This window comes from Leucopleurus acutus (genome assembly GCF_964270905.1).
Source record: "Leucopleurus acutus genome assembly, chromosome: 15".
Taxonomy (NCBI): Eukaryota; Metazoa; Chordata; class Mammalia; order Artiodactyla; family Delphinidae; genus Leucopleurus; species Leucopleurus acutus.
In genome coordinates, this window is record NC_139157.1 from 58,966,133 (window position 1) to 58,985,976 (window position 19,844).

Below are 19,844 nucleotides of genomic sequence, written 5' to 3' on the forward strand. Positions count from 1 at the left end.
TAAGTCATTTTTTATTTGAATTCTACGTCCTTATGTATTATGTAACAATTAGTAATGATGTGATGGATAATTTTCTTTGGAACAGTTCCTGATTCCATTACTCAACTACTCGATCGACCAGTAATTATGAATCATATCTTTAATTAGCTGCTGCTCTTCAGAAACATATGAAAGCCAAGGGCATAAAGTAATTGGCATAAAAGTTTTCCTAATTAATTTATCTGTCCGTGTAAGTAACCAGGGCTAGAGTCTGGGGATCATTTATAACTCCGGGAAGGCTAGCCCTAAAACTCACTGTCGAAGGAGATTTATATTTGTGAATTATAAAAAGACAACAAGCCACAAAATTGCATTATCCCCCAACTCTAACAATACAACCCCCAATGTGCTGTTCAGAGATGAGCAAAAAGTTTCTATTGATCCAATTCATTTTCATCATATCCTCCAGTGAATCTTTCAAATCTCTCTTGCCTTTTCCTCACTCAACATTGTAACAGTAATCAAGCACATTAAGCAATTCATTAAACAAGAGCCCTCTGACCATAGGGAGTACTGCAGCTAACATTCATTAGGCAGCCAATAACTTTATTTAAGTAGCAAAGGGCTTGGGAGTAAAAACCAGCTCCTTTGTCTCTATACGGAAATGCACGTTTCAGCAATGATCAAGGCACACACCCTCTGGCTCACGAGGAGCTTTCAAATGAGGATCTGTCTCTGCATAAAGTGAAATTAGGGTAGGGTTGAGGTGTCCCAAGGATGTTCTCTCCTTGCCAGAAAGGCAGTCCAAGACTTAGCTCACTGCCGAGCATGGCTATGGAAGATTTATGTCGTCTGGAAACTCAATGTTCAAGTATTGATACCGGGGTGACAGATTTTCAGATCTGGCTTTAAAAATGCTAAATGACGGTTGTATGGCTTCAGAGAACCCTGGCTGGCTTTGCGTGGTAATAAAAGTGATGGATGCTTTTTCTCCCTTAACGACAGAAAGAGAACTGAAATACCAAAAGCAAAGAGCCCAAATTGTTTCTTCAAACCATAATTAGAGGCGTCCTAGAAAAGTCCTACATGCCCTTCTGGGGTTGGGTCCTAGGGAGATGGGAAAGGAAGAGGTGACAGAAAGTGGCACTGAGACTGTACTTTTCAGAGAAAGGGTACCTTGCTAGTATCCCTTGAGGTCTGGGTTTCTTGCACTGCTGTCCTTGAGCTTTTTTCTTTATCTGGTGAACTTTTTCTTTATGGAGCAACTTGCGAATGTTGATATGTAGGTTGAGTCTTCATAAATAACGCCATTCATGGTTAGAAGAAACTATTTTCAGATAGGATTATTTTTTTCCTTGAGGGGACCAAAGGAAACCCCTTTTCACAAGGTATTATTTTACTGCCTGAAGAGTCTCTAGGGGAAACACATAAGAGAGTTGCATTTTAAGACTTTCTCTCCTCCTACCTCTAACTAGTGGGCTATGTGTCAGGATTAACCTTCATTTGACGAGTTTGTTTCTTAATTCACAAATGCTCTTTTCTTCTAAACCTTGAATCTCCTGGGTAAGGTGGTGGCATACTTCTTTCTAGCCCGTATCTATTGATTAAGCTACTGACATTGTGCCATCAGTAAATAAAATAAAATTGTCTTGGTTTTAGACTCTCTTCTGCAGCACAGCTAATAAAAGCAGGTGGCGTAGTGGGATTGATGGATGGTGCCCTCCCTCTGCTGCCAGGTTGGAGATCTGGGTTCAGAATGGGGCTCAAGCCTATGTTTAGGTCATTTCTGAGATCATTTTCTGAGTTTTTGAGAAGAGGAATTATATATGAGGCATGAAGCAGAGCAAAGGCAAGTCTTTAAGACCGAGGCAAGGGAAGTCTTTAAGACTGAGATTCAGAGCTGGGTGAGAATAAACCACGTGAATGGTGCTTCCAATAAACAGTAAGGATTTAAAATCATCACCTTTAGAGAAAGTGCTTTAAAATGTGATTAACAAATGCAAATTTTATATCCTCAAGGATTTACGACAAAGTGAATTTTGTATCCTTAAAACTTCCACTAAAATGTATTTTGAAACCATTGGAATTGTATCAATACTTCCAGGGTATAACGATCATATACAGAATTGTAGGTTTCAAAATGGAACAAATTGTTGTACCTTCTCAGTTGTAGCACTGGTGCTGCCACGTTCAGGCTGTGGCTGAGAGCAAAGAAAGGGAAGGAAAAATCATTTTAGTGCATCAAAGGCAGTATTCCTGAGGACATAGAAATCAGTGAAATGTGGCTTTGCCCTGAGATTTAAATCCCCTTTAACCATGAATTGTTGTGGTTGAATTCATTTTTAATGCCAGTATGCTGAAGATAGTCATATTCTCTCTCTCGGTGATTCCATGGTGTTATGTTACTTTCTTGCCTTGATGTTTAGAAATATTTCAGATAACCATTCAGAAGTCCTACTTAATAAAAATGCATATGATAGTCAAAAGTTCTTTTAAAGGAAGTATTTTTTAAAAACCAGTCTTTGGTGACATTTTGCCTTCATACTGCTTAATAATAGAAAAGGCTAACATGGTTTGAATGCATAGAAAGCATATTAAGTTCCAGGCACTGTGATAACAGTTTTCCATGCAGTATTTCATTTAATCTCTCAGTAATATGACAATGCAAGTACTGCTATTTTTTCCTATTTTAAAATTGATGAATCTGGGGATTAGAGAATTTTTATAATTTACCCAAGATCCAGTAGTGGCTGGAGCTGACTATTATTAGCTTGGGAGAGCCACCTGTGTTTATCTTTTCTCAGCTCCCATATTCAGTGACCTCATGGTGGCAACTTGAAATTGACCATGGTGGGATCATTTACACCAGGGAAATGGGCAAACGCTGCAGATCAGTGTCCCTCACATCCTTAAAACCAGTTATTAAACATTTATAAGCACACCACTTCCAAGATCCTGTAGATAGTAAATGGTAGGGCCAGAATCTGAAACAATTTTTCTGGACTTTAGAGCTCATAATTTTTAGTGGTATATCGCACTACCTCACTAAATTATCAGTCAGTATATGACGTTTACGGAACACTTTTTTTTTTCACTCCAAAGTACTATATTTGATGCTTTGGACCTAATATTGATTTTTTAAAAGTCTGTGTCTATTTGGGGAGACCAAATCCCAAGCTGGGTAATGGGTACATGGAAGTTCATTTTACCATTCTCTCTGCTTTTATATTTTTTGAAATTTTCTATAATAAAAAGTAAGCATATCAACCTTTGGACCACAGAGGAACAGTTTGGTGCTAATAAGACTGAAGTACAAAACCTATGCCAAAGTATGCCAAAGCACATCTAAGTTTATAGATATTAAAATAGGTAATGGAATCTTAATGGAGGCCTAAAAGTGAAATGGTTAATCTTGACAGATCTGACTGTATAGCAAACAAGACGAAATAAAACAGTGTTATAGGACTGAAAAAGGGAAACTTCAATATGTTAAATAGTTATTTATATCCAATAGATGAACTTTATATACAAGGCATTTTAGAGGGACATCCCTTTTTTTGTTATAAGGTATCAGTCAGGACTGTTACAATTGCTTTTCTTTTATCAATGTAATTTTGAATTCAGCTTTCTCACAAAAGAGAGAAGACAGTGAATTAGATACACTAATGCAACTTTTTCTAAACATTAAGTGTTTATACAGCATCTTCTGGAGCTTTCTAATGAAGACCACTGCATGAAAACATGATATGCCATTCTTTGTCATCCAAATACACATCTTTTAAGATGATGAGTTTTTAACAGTATTAACCTGTCGCTACATTTAATAATAAAATGTCAATTTTATTAATAAAATTTAAAGTAAACTCTTAGATAAGTTTGAAATCTTTTTCCCTAATAATTATCTTTCTCATAATTGATGAATTTTTACTCTCCTCTTATATGCAATCCTTGATAGAATTTTTCTTTTAAACTCAAACCAATCTTATCTTAACTTGAAGCCAAAATATTCCTTAGACTTTGACAGCCCTGCATTTGAGGTGAGCTAGATGTTAGAGGCTCAATCACTTTTCTCTCAGCTTTGGCACTGACTTGTCTTGGTCTCAGTATCACACAATCACAACCACTTAGAGTGCTAAAATTAATTTTAAAAAGGTCTTGGAGAAACCTTCAAGATGGTGGAGGAATAAGACCTGGAGATGACCTTCTTCCCCACAAATACAACAGAAATATATCTACATGTGGAACAACTCCTATAGAACACCTACTGAACGCTGGCAGGAGACCTCAGACCTCCCAAAAGGCAAGAAACTCCCCATGTACCTGGGTAGGGCAAAAGAAAAAAGGAAAAACAGAGACAAAAGAATAGGGACAGGACCTGCACCTCTGGGATGGAGCTGTGAAGGAGGAAAAGTTTCCATACACTAGGAAGCCCCTTCACTGGCAGAGATGGAGGAGAGCACAGGAACAGTGGTGCAGAGGGCAAAGCAGAGAGATTCCCACACAGAAGATCGGTGCCGACCGGCACTCACCAGCCCGAGAGGCTTGTCTGCTCACCAGCTGAGGAGGGCAGAGGCTGGGAGTTGATGCTCGGGCTTTGGAGGTCGGATCCCAGGGAGACGACTGGGGTTGGCTACGTGAACACAGCCTGAAGGGGGCTAGTGTACCACAGCTAGCCAGGATGGAGTCCGGGAAAAAGTCTGGACCTGCCTAAGAGGCAAGAGACCATTGTTTCGGGGTGTGTGAGGAGAGGGAATTCAGAGCACCACCTAAACGAACTCCAGAGAAAGACACAAGCTGCAGCTACCAGCGTGGACCGCAGAGACCAGAGTGGACCCCAGAGACAGACATGAGACGCTAAGGCTGTTGCTGCAGCCACCAAGAAGCCTGTGTGCGAGCACAGGTCACTATCCACACCTCCCCTCCTGGGAGCCTGTGCAGCCCGCCACTGCCAGGGTCCCTTGATCCAGGGACAACTTCCCCGGGAGAACACACAGCACACCTCACGCTGGTGCAACGTTACGCCAGCCTCTGCCACCACAGGCTTGCCCCACATTCCGTACTCCTCCTTCCCCTCCACCTGAGTGAGCCAGAGCCCCCTAATCAGCCGCTCTTTTAACCCCGTCCTGTCTGAGTGAAGAACAGATGACCTACATGCAGAGGCAGGGCCAATCCAAAGCTGAACCCCAGGAGCTGTGCGAACAAAGAAGAGAAAGGGAAATTTCTCCCAGCAGCCTCAGGAGCAGCAGATTAAATCTCCACAATCAACTTGATGTACGCTGCATCTCTGGAATACCTGAATAGACAAGGAATCATCCAAAAATTGAGTGGACTTTGGAAGAAACTGTAGACTTGGGGTTTGCTTTCTGCATCTAATTTGTTTCTGGTTTTATGTTTATCTTAATTTAGTATTTAGAGTTTTTTATCATTGGTAGATTTGTTTATTGAGTTGGTTGCTCTCTTCCTTTTTTATATATAGATATATATATATATATATTTCCTTTTTCTCTTTTTGTGAGTGTGTATGTGGATGCTTCTTTGTGTGATTTTGTCTGCATAGCTTTGCTTTAACCATTTGTCCTAGGGTTCTGTCTGTCCCTTTTTTTTTTTTTTTAGTAGTTTTTAGCGCTTATTATCATTGGTGGATTTGTTTTTTGGTTTGGTTGCTCTCATCTTTCTTTCTTTTTTTATTACTTCTTAATTTTAAAAATTTTACTTTTAATAATTTAAAAAAATTTTTAATTTAATAACTTTATTTTATTTTATTTTTTCTTTCTTTCTTTCTTTTTTTCTGCCTTTACGTCTAACTGTGTGGCTGAGAGTGTCTTGGTACTCCTGGCAGGTGTCAGGCCTGTGACTCTGAGGTGGAAGAGCCGAGTTCATGACATTGGTCCACCAGAGACCTCCCGGCTCCATGTAATATCAAACGTGAAAGCTCTCCCAGAGATCTCCATTTCAACGTTAAGACCCAGCTCCACTCAACGACCAGCAAGCTACAGCTCTGGACACCCTATGCCAAACAACTAGCAACACAGGAAAACAACCCCACCCATTAGCAGAGAGGCTGCCTAAAATCATAATAAGGTCACAGACACCCCAAAACACACCACCGGATGGGGTCCTGCCCACCAGAAAGACAAGATCCAGCCTCACCCACCAGAACACAGGCACCAGTCCCCTCCACCAGGAGCCTACACAACCCAGTGAACCAACCTTAGTCACTGGGGGCAGACACCAGAAATAATGGGAACTACAAACTTGCAGCCTGTGAAAAGGAGACCCCAAACAAAGTAAGTTAAGCAAAATGAGAAGACAGAGAAACACACAGCAAATGAAGGAGCAAGGCAAAAACCCACCAGACCAAACAAATGAAGAGGAAATAGGCAGTGTACCTGAAAAACAACTCAGAGTAATGATAGTCAAGATGATCCAAACTCTTGGAAATAGAACGGAGAAAATACAAGAAACATTTAACAAGGACCTAGAAGAACTAAAGAGCAAACAAACAATGATGAACAGTACAATAAATGAAATTTAAAATTCTCCAGAAGGAATCAATAGCAGAATAACTGAGGCAGAAGAACAGATAAGTGACCTGGAAGACAAAATAGTGGAAATAACTACCGCAGAACAGAATAAGGAAATAAGAATGAAAAGAATTGAGGATAGTCTCAGAGACCTCTAGGACAACATTAAATGCACCAACATTTGAAATATAGGGGTCCCAGAGGAATAAGAGAAAAAGAAAAGGACTGAGAAAATATGTGAAGAGATTATAGTTGAAAACTTCCCTAATATGGAAAAGGAAATGATCAATCAAGTGAAGGAAGCACAGAGAGTCCCATACAGGATAAATCCAAGGAAAAACATGCCAAGACACATATTAATCAAACTATTAAAAATTAAATACAAAGAAAAAATATTAAAAGCAATAAGGGAAAAACAACAAATAACATACAAGGCAATCCCCACAAGGTTAACAGCTGATCTTTCAGCAGAAACTCTGCAAGCCATAAGGGAATGATGGGACATATTTAAAGAGATGAAAGGGAAAAATCTACAATCAAGATTACTTTACACAGCAAGGATCTCAGTCAGATTCGACGGAGAAATTAAAACCTTTACAGACAAGCAAAAGCTAAGAAAGTTCAACAACACCAAACCAGCTTTACAACAAATGACAATGGAACTATGGAACTTCTCCAGGCAGGAAACACAAGAGAAGGAAAAGACCTACAAGAACAAAACAATTAAGAAAATGGTAATAGGAACATACATATCAATAACTACCTTAAAGGTAAATGGATTAAATGCTCCAACCAAAAGACATAGGCTGGCTGAATGGATACAAAAACAAGACCCGTATATATTCTGTCTACAAGAGACCCACTTCAGACCTAGGGACACATACAGACTGAAAGTGAGGGAACAAAAAAAGATATTCCATGCAAATGGAAAACAAAAGAAAGCTGCAGTAGCAATTCTCATATCAGACAAAATAAACTTTAAAATAAAGACTATTACAAGAGAAAAAGAATGATATTACCTAATGATCAAGGGATCAATCCAAGAAGAAGATATAAAAATTGTGAATATTTATACACCCAACATAGGAGCACCTCAATACATAAGGCAAATGCTAACAGCCATAAAAGGGGATATCGATAGTAACACAAACATAGTAGGGGATTTTAATACCCTGCTTCCATAAATGGACAGATGATTCAAAATGAAAATAAATAGGGAAACACAATCTTTAAATGATACATTAAATAAGATGGACTTAATTGATATTTATAGGACATTCCATCCAACAGAATACACTGTCTTCTCAAGTGCTCATGGAACATTCTGCAGGATAGATTATATCTTGGGTCACAAATCAAGCCTCGGTAAATTTAAGAAACTTGAAATCGTATCAAGTATGTACACCTACCACAACACTATGAGACTAGATATCAATTACAGGAAAAAAACTGTAAAAAACACAAACACATGGAGGCTAAACAATACACTATTAAATAACCAAGAGATCACTGAAGAAATCAAAGAGGAAATCAAACAATACCTAGAAACAATGACAATGAAAACAGGATGACCCAAAACCTATGGATGAAGCAAAAGCAGTTCTAATAGGGAAGTTTATAGCAATACAATCCTACCTCAAGAAACAATAAATATCTCAAATAAACAACCTAACCTTACACCTAAAGCAATTAGAGGAAGAAGAATAAAAACACCCAGGGAAGGAGAAGAAAAGAAATCATAAAATCAGATCAGAAATAAATGAAAAAGAAATGAAGGAAACAGTAGCAAAGATCAATAAAACTAAAAGCTGGTTCTTTGAGAAGATAAACAAAACTGATAAACTGTTAGACTCATCAAGAAAAAAAGGGAGAAGACTCAAATCAATAGAATTAGAAATGAAAAAGTAGAAGTAACAACTGACACTGCAGAAATACAAAGGATCATGAGAGATTACTACAAGAAACTATATGCCAATACAATGGACAACCTGGAAGAAATGGACAAATTCTTAGAAAAGTACAACCTTCCAAGACTGAGCCAGGAAGAAATAGAAAATATAAGTAGACCAATCAAAGTACTGAAATTGAGAATGCGATTAAAATTCTTCCAAAAAACAAAAGCCCAGGACAAGATGGCTTCACAGAATTCTAATCAAACATTTAGAGAAGAGCTAACACCTATCCTTCTCAAACTCCTCCAAAATATAGCAGAGGGAGGAACACTCCCAAACTCATTCTACAAGGCCACAATCACCCTGATGCCAAAACCAGACAAAGATGTCACAAAGAAAGAAAACTACAGGCCAATATCACTGATGAACATAGATGCAAAAATCCTCAAGAAAATACTAGCAAACAGAATCCAACAGCACATTAAAAGGATCATACACCATGATCAAGTGGGGTTTATCCCAGGAATCCAAGGTTTCTTCAATATACACAAATCAATCAGTGTGATAAAACATATTAAAAAATTAAAGGAGAAAACCATGTGATCATCTTAATAGATGCAGAAAAAGCTTTTGACAAAATTCAACCCCCATTTATGATAAAAAACTCTCCAGGAAGTAGGCATAGAGGGAACTTTCCTCAACATAATAAAGGCCTTATATGACAAACGCACAGCCAACATCATTCCCAATGGTGAAAAACTGAAACCATTTCCTCTAAGATCAGGAACAAGACAAGGTTGTCTATTATCACCACTGTTATTCAACATAGTTTTGGAAGTTTTAGCCACAGCAATCAGGGAAGAAAAAGAAATAAAAGAATCCAAATGAGAAAAGAAGAAGTAAAGCTGTCACTGTTTGCAGATGACATGATACTATACATAGAGGATTCTAAAGATGCTACCAGAAAACTACTAGAGCTAATCAATGAATTTGGTAAAGTAGCAGGATACAAAATTAATGCACAGAAATATCTGGCATTCCTATACACTAATGATGAAAAATCTGAAGGAGAAATGAAGGAAGCACTCCCATTTACTATTGCAACAAAAAGAATAAAATACTTAGGAATAAACCTACCTAAGGAGACAAAAGACCTGTATGCAGAAAACTATGACACTGATGAAAGAAATTAAAGATGATACAAACATATGGAGAGATATACCATGTTCTTGGATTGAAAGAATCAACATTGTGAAAATGACTATACTACTCTAAGCAACCTACAGATTCAATGCAATCCCTATCAAACTACCACTGACATTTTTCACAGAACTAGAACAAAAAATTTCACAATTTGTATGGAAACACAAAAGACCCTGAATAGCCAAAGTAATCTTGAGAAAGAAAACCAGAGCTGGAGGAATCAGCCTCTGGACTTCAGACTATACTACAAAGCTACAGTAATCAAAATAGTATTGTACTGGCACAAAAACAGAAATATAGATCAATGGAACAAGATACAAACCACAGAGATAAACCCACACACATGTGGTCACCTTATTTTTGATAAAGGAGGCAAGAGTATACAACACAGAAAAGACAGCCTCTTCAATAAGTGGTTCTGGGAAAACTGGACAGCTACATGTAAAAGAATGAAATTAGAATACTCCCTAACACCATACACAAAAATAAACTCAAAGTGGATCAAAGACCTAAATGTAAGGCCAGACAGTATAAAACTTAGAGGAAAAGAGAGGCAGAAGACTCTATGACATAAATCACTGCAAGATCCTTTTTGACCCACCTCCTAGAGAAATGGAAATAAAAACAAAAATAAACAAATGGGACTCTAATGAAACTTAAAAGCTTTTGCATAGCAAAGGAAAACATAAACAAGATGAAAAGACAAATGTCAGAATGGGAGAAAATATTTGCAAATGAAGCAACTGATAAAGGATTAATCTCAAAATTTATAAGCAGCTCATGCAGCTCAATATCAAAAAAACAAACAACCCAATCCAAAATTTGACAGAAGACCTAAATAGATATTTCTCCAAAGAAGATGTACAGATTGCCAACAAACACATGAAAGAATGCTCAACATCACTAATCATTAGAGAAATGCAAATCAAAACTACAGTGAGGTATCACCTCACACTGGTCAGAAAGGCCATCATCAAAAAATCTACAAACAATAAATCCTGGAGAGGGTGTGGAGGAAGGGGAGCTCTATTGCACTCTTGGTGGGAATGCGAATTGGTACAGCCACTATGGAGAACAGTATGGAGGTTCCTTAAAAAACTAAAAGTAGAACTACCATATGACCCAACAATCCCACTACTGGGCATATACCCTGAGAAAACCATAATTCAAAAAGATTCATGTACCACAATTTCATTGCAGCTCTATTTACAATAGCCAGGACATGGAAGCAACCTAAGTGTCCATTGACAGATGAATGGATAAAGAAGATGTGGCACATATATACAATGGGACATTACTGAGCCATAAAAAGAAATGAAATTGAGTTATTTGAAGTGAGGTGGATGGACTTAGAGTCTGTCATACGGAGTGAAGTAAGTCAGAAAGAGAAAAAGAAATACCGTATGCTAACACATATATATGGAATCTAAAAAAAAAAAAAATGGTTCTGAAGAACCTAGGGGCAGGACGGGAATAAAGATGCAGATGTAGAGAATGGACTTGAGGACACAAGGAGGTAGAAGAGTAAGGTAGGATGGAGAGAGTGGCACTGACATATATACACTACCAACTGTAAAATAGCTAGTGGGAAGCAGCCGCCTAGCACAGGGAGATCAGCTCAGTGCTTTGTGTCCACCTAGAGGGGTGGGATAGGGAGGGCGGGAGGGAGACGCAAGAGGGAGGAGATATGAGGATATATGTGTAGGTATAGCTGATTCACTTTGTTATAAAGCAAAACTAACACACCATTGTAAAGCAATGATACTCCAATAAATATGTTAAAAAAAAAAGAGGTCTTAATTTTCAGCCCTACAATGTACAGAGGGTTATGCTGCTTCTCCAATGCCTTTGTTTTGCTTTTCTCCATGAAGCAGACAATACTCTTCCCCTTCAGAACATGTACCTGACAATGATGGTGCCACAATATCAAAGAAGTAGTTTCCTACTTCTCTTTTTGAATGCATTCAGTCCCACTTCTGTCACTCATAAACTGTCAGAGAAAGAAAAAAGTCATTTACCTTAAATTTGCAAACAGCATTGCTTTCCTTTAAGAGCCAACACTTATTTGGTGTCTTCTCTGGATCAGATTCTCTGCTGGATGCTTTAAACTCATTAACATTAAATATTCAGTTATTTTGTCCCGTCTTAATATAAAGAACTGGGAATTAGGGAGACAAAGATGAAGTAACTTGTCCAACCAAGATTACAGAAGTAGTAAATATTGGAGACCAAATTTGAACTCATTTTCCCCTGACCCAGCCTGAGCTGCTTCCTGTTGTATAGATTATCTAATTAAATGTTTCTCAGTTGGTTCCCTTTAACAGCAGTTTTCAGCTCTGTCCTTGCTTAGTCACTATGAATTACATCAGAATAGCAACTTTTATCTAAAATGAGTCAGAAAAATATGCCTTCTTCATAGGGATCATTATTTTAAAGAGGTCTTCAAAGAGCAACTTTCTCTTACCACAGCTCTCTCACTAATTAATTATCAGCAGGGTAGCTTAATATTTGTTGAGCTGCTGTGTTTCAACCTAGGTAATAAAACAAGAACCTACAGCAGTCCACACCTCCAAGGTGTTTATAGGAGTGTGCGCAACGTGACACGGTCCTCCTCCACCGATGCTAACTTCCCGGGATTAGCTCCCAATTTTTATTTCTGCTTTGTATTTTAAAAGAATCATTTAAAGACAAAGTGAATGTCACTGGAAAATGATAATTGTTAAATGAAGACTTAAGGCAAATCAAAACCTTTATTCTGGCTACCTGGACAGGTGAGGTTGTCCACATTGAGAATAAGAATGGGAGGAGCAATGGCCTCTGTCTATGGTGGAGTGTGAAAGGGCAGAGAACAAATATGTTTTTATGAGGCTCCCAGCCCGGGCAGCTGTCTAACTGGAGTGAGAGCTTGGAAACGAAACTGAACAAGTCAGATGGCCTCGAAGGAGAATCAGGAGTTAGAGGAAAATTTTAAATCAGTGGCTTGTCAAAGATAGTTAATTTTTATAGTCATTTGAAACTGTTCTTGGATAAAAGAATAAAAATGGGAAGTCACTAAGAATGGGGATAGAGGGATAGAAATCCAACTACGGAGAAACCCTTATTTAGAAGTAAGGGTTTAGTAGACAGTGTGACTTTTGGAGACACTTGTAGAAGAAATAGCAGAATTTGGGGACCATGCGGCTGTTGGTTATAAACAGACATATGTGTACAATCGTTGGGCATGTGTGATGGTTGATGATTCTAAGACTGAGCAAAAGGATGTAGTGAAGAAGAATTAAGAGAAAGACGAGACTTCAGCGTCTCTGCTCCTATGTCAGACAGGGCAAGGAGATTTTCAGGCTTTATATGGAAATCTTTTCTTTATATGGAAAAATTTTCAGGCTTTTATATGGAAAACAAGAGAAGATATAGCCTTGAACAGCTAGGCAGAGGTGAATATTGGAAGGTAATTCTAGAAGGTAGAAGTGCAAATCATCAAAAATAAAGCCTCTCTGATTCGTTTATAGGATGATTTGAGTTAAGATGGGTTTTTTGTCTACAACACCTCACAAGTGGCTGGTATGCCAACATTTTTGTCTCATCCTAGAGAACAGAAAATGTTTTGTGTTCCTTCTTTCATTGAGATTTGGGATTAAAGACCAATCAAACTGTCCAAGTAGAACAGCTATGGTTATTTTTTTTATTAGTGATAGTGAGAAAATATGATAAAAAACATCTGGAATAAAACATGTTCTACTGATCAGATATATTCCCCCAACTGCCATATGCACAGAAACACATGAATTACATGTGTATATAAAGCTGTGAATATATCTTGGCATGTCTCCTGGAAAACATGCCAAGTTTTATATATCCGTCTATACATAAGCACATATAGATAGATACACATATATATGCATACAGAGTTGTGTTATGTGCTGCTGAAGTGTTTGTTTAGTCCATTAGACACTAACAAGCTATTGAATAAGTGAAAGCATAAGATGGTGCCAATTGAACCTTATGTGTCTGCCGTGGTGGATGGGCAGACCTCAAGGCAGGGAGATAGACTCCCGTTTAGCACCAAGCTGTGTACCCAGTGGCTCTCAATAAACATTTGTTTACTGACTGGCTGACTGACTGCCTAGATGACTTCTCACCATTCCTTGCAGCCCATCTGATATGTGGCAAGGGTGGATTTTAATGCCAAAAAATGCCCAAATAGAGAGCGGAGAAAGACTATATACATTGTGTTGGTGACTGCAGTTGTAAAGGGGCAAATGTGTTACCTGAATACCCTCTTCTTCAAATTGCTAATACTGGATTAGGTGAGACCCAGGCCTCTTTCAATTTAATTACCAGAAGTGCCTTAAGGACTTTGCTGTAAATATTGTAAAACAATGATCCCTGTAACACAGCCTTGTGGCTGAGGAACTGAATGGTATTAGCATGTTCAAGTACATGAATTTTGTTTCTCCAATAATCCCAAGGGTTAAGTCTGAGGCAAGGCAAACTGTATTCATAACCAACAAGAGGAGATAATTCAGCCTTATGTGTTCCTTCAAAATAATACGTTTTGTTGCAATCCAAGAAAATATGTCGAGGTAATTTTTTCCTTCTCTTTTTCCTTTTTGAGACTCTTTATTGATTCTAAGATTATTCAGGGATATCTACTATTTTCCACATTCAGTCTTTTTATTTCTTTTTGCTACCACATTTTCCCATTTTTAATTAGTCCATTGATTTTAAGAGCTGCAAAGCCTTATAGGAAAACTTTCAATAATATCCTTCTTATAAGTAGTTCTTTTTCATGTCACTCGTGTTCTACATTTTCAGTGTATTTTACTTCAAAACTAATTTGCAGAAGGTATTGCTAAAAATAACAACATCTGGATTTCTGATTGCTCGTTTCATCTTTTTTTTTTTTTTTTTTTTTTTTTTTGCTGTACACGGGCCTCTCACTGTTGTGGCCTCTCCCGTTGCGGAGCACAGGCTCCAGACGCGCAGGCTCAGCGGCCATGGCTCACGGGCCCAGCAGCTCCACGGCATGTGGGATCTTCTGGGACCGGGGCACAAACCCGTGTCCCCTGCATCGGCAGGTGGACTCTCAACCACTGCGCCACCAGGGAAGCCCTTGTTTCATCTTTGATGAGTGTTATTCCCAACCAAAATTGTAGGTTTCTCTTCCAGACACCATAAGTTAAGTTCTCTATTTTAAACCAGGGTGTATTTTGCTGTTGAGGAAACATTTATCCATAAATATTATTACTGGGGCTTAGGTAGAGACTTTCTGTTTATCAGTTAACTGATTTTAATCCATTACTTAATCATTCTTACGGTATGATCACATAATTACAGATATTCCAAGAATGATTATTTATCGGTAAAACTTCAATAAATATGTTTCTGGATATGTGTTTTCTGTTTTCTTGTAGGAATATATGCTTATAGGTAACTAGTATGTTTGCTATGTTTATGATACGACACAGACATATGTAGTATATTCTAGAATTGATATCGTATATAAAACTTGATTTAAAGTATTAAATAATCACATTTAACATGTGACCGAGTGGCAAAAACCTATAAAACATTATAAAAAGGTTTTTTGTAGATGTTCTAAAAAACTTTTATATGACCTTTATATTATGTCCTTCAGATAAATTGTTAGGTTTTTCTGGTTACTTCCTCTGTCCTAAACATCAACCTTGGCCCCTTGGGAAAGACTAAAATTTAAGAGTCAGAGGTGAAGTTCATGTAGAGATTTCCTATTCAATAAGTGTGCTCCCGGTCAGAGTACTTAAGTCTTACTAAGTTACTACTCGGAGTTTAAACATTTTCTTATGGATTCTCTGCCTATGAAAGTTTGGAAGCCTAATCTATTAGCATGAATAAGTAGCTTATAAAATGGTTAGAATTTTTCTATGAAAGACACAAATAATCAGTATTTATTTTGATCAAAATTTACTGGGGAAGCCATCATTACTCACTTTATCCAAAGAAAAAGTGAGGCCCAGAGGTAGGGGGAGGCAGATGTATTTTCAGAGCTGGAAGTTACATCGAAGCCCATGGAGTCAGTCATGTGACCAAGAGAGGGGCCTGGGCTCTAGTCTCCATTGCAAAGAGTCAGGACACATACGTATTTCAATTGTTTAAAACTTAGTTTGGGGAAACAACCATCTGCAAAAATTTTCCTGTATTTTTCTGAATGCAAAATTCCTCTTTAATGGAACCTTTTCATGCCTTTATTTTGAAATCGTGAGAAGCTGAGCCCTCTTTGGACACCCGATTTTTGAAGTTTGAATGCAGCCACCGTACGCTGAGGGTGAAATTAGCTTAGTCTCTGGGAGTTTTTCACGACCCAGGGACTGGTTTAAAGCATGAAAGGCACAAGAAAGTCTGATAATTGGCCCACATAGGATTTATCATGTCTCTGTGGGGAAATGTTTAGGAAGAGGTATTCCGTACATATTCATGGGAACATTCCAAGCATTTTTGGAGTTACGCTTGTCTGAAACTTATGTGAAGAGATTTTGATGGTGGCTATAAAACTATGGAGTTTTATATATATGTAAAAAAAAAGATGGAGTTAAACAGTCTGGTGATAGCTGTATAGACTGAAAAAAAGTCAATAAATAAATTTCAGCACTTCTTTCAAAATGATAGCTTGAGCTATCAGATAAATAATAATTGTTTTACACATGGATAGTAAAAACAGAAAAAACATTTTATAAATAACGTCAGAGGAAAAATAATCACGAAGAAATGCTTGGATGTTGATATTATAATTCAGTGAGTTTTTCTGGGTTTAAAAACCCCTCTTTTCTATTATCTTGCTAGCATGGTAGAATTACAGTGAATGTATGTTTCTTTATATAAGGTTTTTGTTTCTTCCAGCCAGCTCTAGGTAAACCCCCGGTTCTTTTTCCCCTAAACTTTATGCATACTCTAGTTCCTACATCAAAGCACCATTGACTGAAACTATATAAAATCCTTGGCCTCCAACCAGAGAAGGCCTAAATGCAGGAAAGTAAGGATAAATTAAAGTGACAGGGTCTCAGCAGTGGAAATTAGTGCAACTCTTCTAATTGCATGTCTAGCCTGAATGATGGGATACTTAATTCTTACACATCCCAGACAATTGCTTTATACTAACATGAGCTCTGGGAAAAAGGCAGATTCCACAGACATATGGAGCAGTAGATGGAGTGGAAAAATAAATCAGAAGCTCTAGCCACTCCGGAAAAAAAAATGTTTTATCTACATTGTTAATAAAGGTGTTGCCACAGTTAAGCCACGTTGATAACTGTCCTCTCGTCCTTTCTTTCCATAAACACTGAACATTAAAAAATTCAATGGCAGAGCTCCAACCAGCCTGGGTTAACTCTTGTGCTACAAAACAACAAAAGCACGATGGGTAAAGGCATCGTTCCTTTGGTAAAAAGCAAGGACACAGTCTAAATACGAATCCCGACGGACAAATGGACCAGGAACGACAGCATCCTCTTCTCCCACTACTACAAGGACTGCTAATAAAAGCCTTCAAAACTAGCATGGGTTCTTATATCTATTTAACCTTTGGCCCCAAGAAGCAAAGAGCATCTGGCTAAGTGGAGAGTAAAAGTGCAGCAACTTTTCATTATCAGAGCTCACAGGCAGAGTATGGGGAAGCCGGAGCTGCCAAGCCTAGGTTAAATGCTTGTTGCCTTCACTGCCTGAGGCCATCTAGCGTGTTTAGAAATGATTAAGTACTGCAGCCTAGAAAGGACCTGTCCTGGGCGTTCATCTCTGACTTCCAGCAGAAAGGAGAGGCTGGCAATGACAGAGGCAGATGGATGAGTCTCATTAGTATGGCGAGGCAGCAAACCAGACTGCCTTCACAGAGCTGTCCAAAAAGAGGGAGCAAATTAAAATAGGATCTGGGAAAACCAATGAGCAAGTGTTTTAACTCTCTGCTACCTGGTTTCTCCAGCTGGGAGGTTATACAGCTGGCTCGGCTTCCGCTGAAATGCTGCTGCAGCATGAAACGATAGGATGGCTTTGCAGACTCACACAGTTCCAGTCGGCCATCCTTTGGCATCCTTAGAAAATGACTCCTGCGTTTCCTACGGCAGAACTTCACAGCTGATTTTATTCTTAAGCTCCCATGACTGCCACAGATCAGAGCGGGGTGGAAGGGACGAGGGGGCGGGGTTTCCGCCTAAGTGGGAGTAGGAGCCTTGCCTTACACAGTACACTGGCCCAGCCCAACCTGGAGGTGCCCAGTAATCAAAGGTCTGCTCAGGAGCCAGGGTTCATGTGAAATGCCTGAAGCCCCTGCTGGAGAAGTGGCAGCTCAATCCCAAGTGCATTACCTTTCAAGACAAAGGAACTTCATTTGTGTTGAGGGCTGCCTGACCTCACAATTTCAGAGTCAGAAAGGTAGCAAACCCGGACCTGAGAGAGCTCTTCCAGGGCGGGAGAGCCCTGTAAGATGCTATGATATTCTGTTTGGGTGACTCTGGCAGTAGGGGACCCAGGGTCAAGTCAACACTATTGTGAGTGAGTGCCATGGAACTCAAAGCAATGAAATGATTCACTGAACAAATTGGACAATTGACTTGATCTGACGAAAGCCTTCTGGTCTGCCCCTCTTCTGTTCAGTTGCTTCTTTATATCTTGGGCTTGGGATGGGGACATATGGCATAATAATACCCTGGGGTAGCCCTAAAGTGTTGGGGAAAAGTTGGTAGAAATTATTTAATTGTTTAGTCATTCACTCAGCAAACATTGGTCTGTCCTTGGGGTGATATGAGGCCCAGGGAACCAAAAGATGAGTAAGATAAAATATATTCTCTGCCTTCCTTCAATGGCCTAAATCTAGTAGGACAGAGAAACAGAATAACCATGCCAGAAGTCTCTAGAAGGGGATAGCATTGCTCTAGGAGCTGAATGGAGGGTAAACATGCATTGATATGTAGAATCAGCCACCAAGGAGTTTCTGGTTCAGGGTAGAAGCCAGACACCTGAACAATAAATTCTAGATCAAGGCAGAATGAAGAAAATGGCAGCTAGAGGTATAAGAACCCTGTTGTAAGAACCCAGGTGCAGGAGCAGTGAACTCTGCCAGGGTGGGACACAAAAGGCTTCAGAGTGTAATTGGCATTTAAGTTGTGTTTTGCAGGGTACACTGAAGGCCTATTCTTTGAATAAGAGAAATTTATAAATAAAGAAGGTTTTTGTTCATAAAAAAGACTTATATACCCCTTTCCAAATATACTTTGGCTTGGTCAAATTTCTGTCATTGTCAGGCCTTACTTCATCTTGTCTCGTTCCAGTTGATTGTGTGTTAAAAAGGGGGAAACAGTCTGAAGCTCCACGAGAAGTCAGGAGGAATAAATGTAGCTGAGGAGATGAGACAGGAATTGGTTGAACATCTTTCTGATGTTGTTTGGACTATGCCCTCCTCTCACTATAGCACCCAGAAACTTAATTTGAAAAGAGTTGCTTCTTTTCCTTCAAATGAATACCTTTAATTCAGTTTTAAGTTAAAAAAAGCAAAAACAAAACCATAAAAACAATGACAACAAAATAAGATTGATGGGATTTTATCCAGCCTTGTGTAAAAAATCCCCTACAAGTAATAAACTTCAGATCACAGAATCTGAAAAATGTCCAGGTTGTGCATATGTCCTGGGGAATTTTCTTTTTAACAAATCTCAATTCAAACTAGGTTGGTTTTCAGTTAGTGATCCAGAAAAGAAATCACAAAAGAACCTGCTCCAAATTTATAAAACTATAAGCTATAAACAGGCAGCAAAATTGCTTTTGGACAGCAAGTATTTTTCTGTAACTCACCAACACAACCCAACTTTCCAGCTTGTAAATTCCACAGCACAATCTTTCACAGCAGAGTCATCCTTACCTGATAGCACTGATATACATAGGCAAAGAGTAAGCACCCACGTGATGGTACACATAACATCTAAAGCCTGTGCTTACTGACAAGTGAGAGCACATTGTTGGGGAGATGGTTTGGTTAGGTCCTATGAAACAAGAAATTATAAAAAAATATATTATCCCTCATGGCACTACTGCTATTCAGATAGATTTTCTTTGTACCCAGGTATAACTCCTGTTGACATCAGGGCCTGAATGGCTGAGCCAATTGACATTGTATTTTAGAGTTGCTTCCTTATCCCACTCAAGAGAAGCAGAAACCATTTCTCATATTTATCCTCATGTAAAATGTACATGGATAAATCATTTAACTAAATGTAAGGTGTCAGAA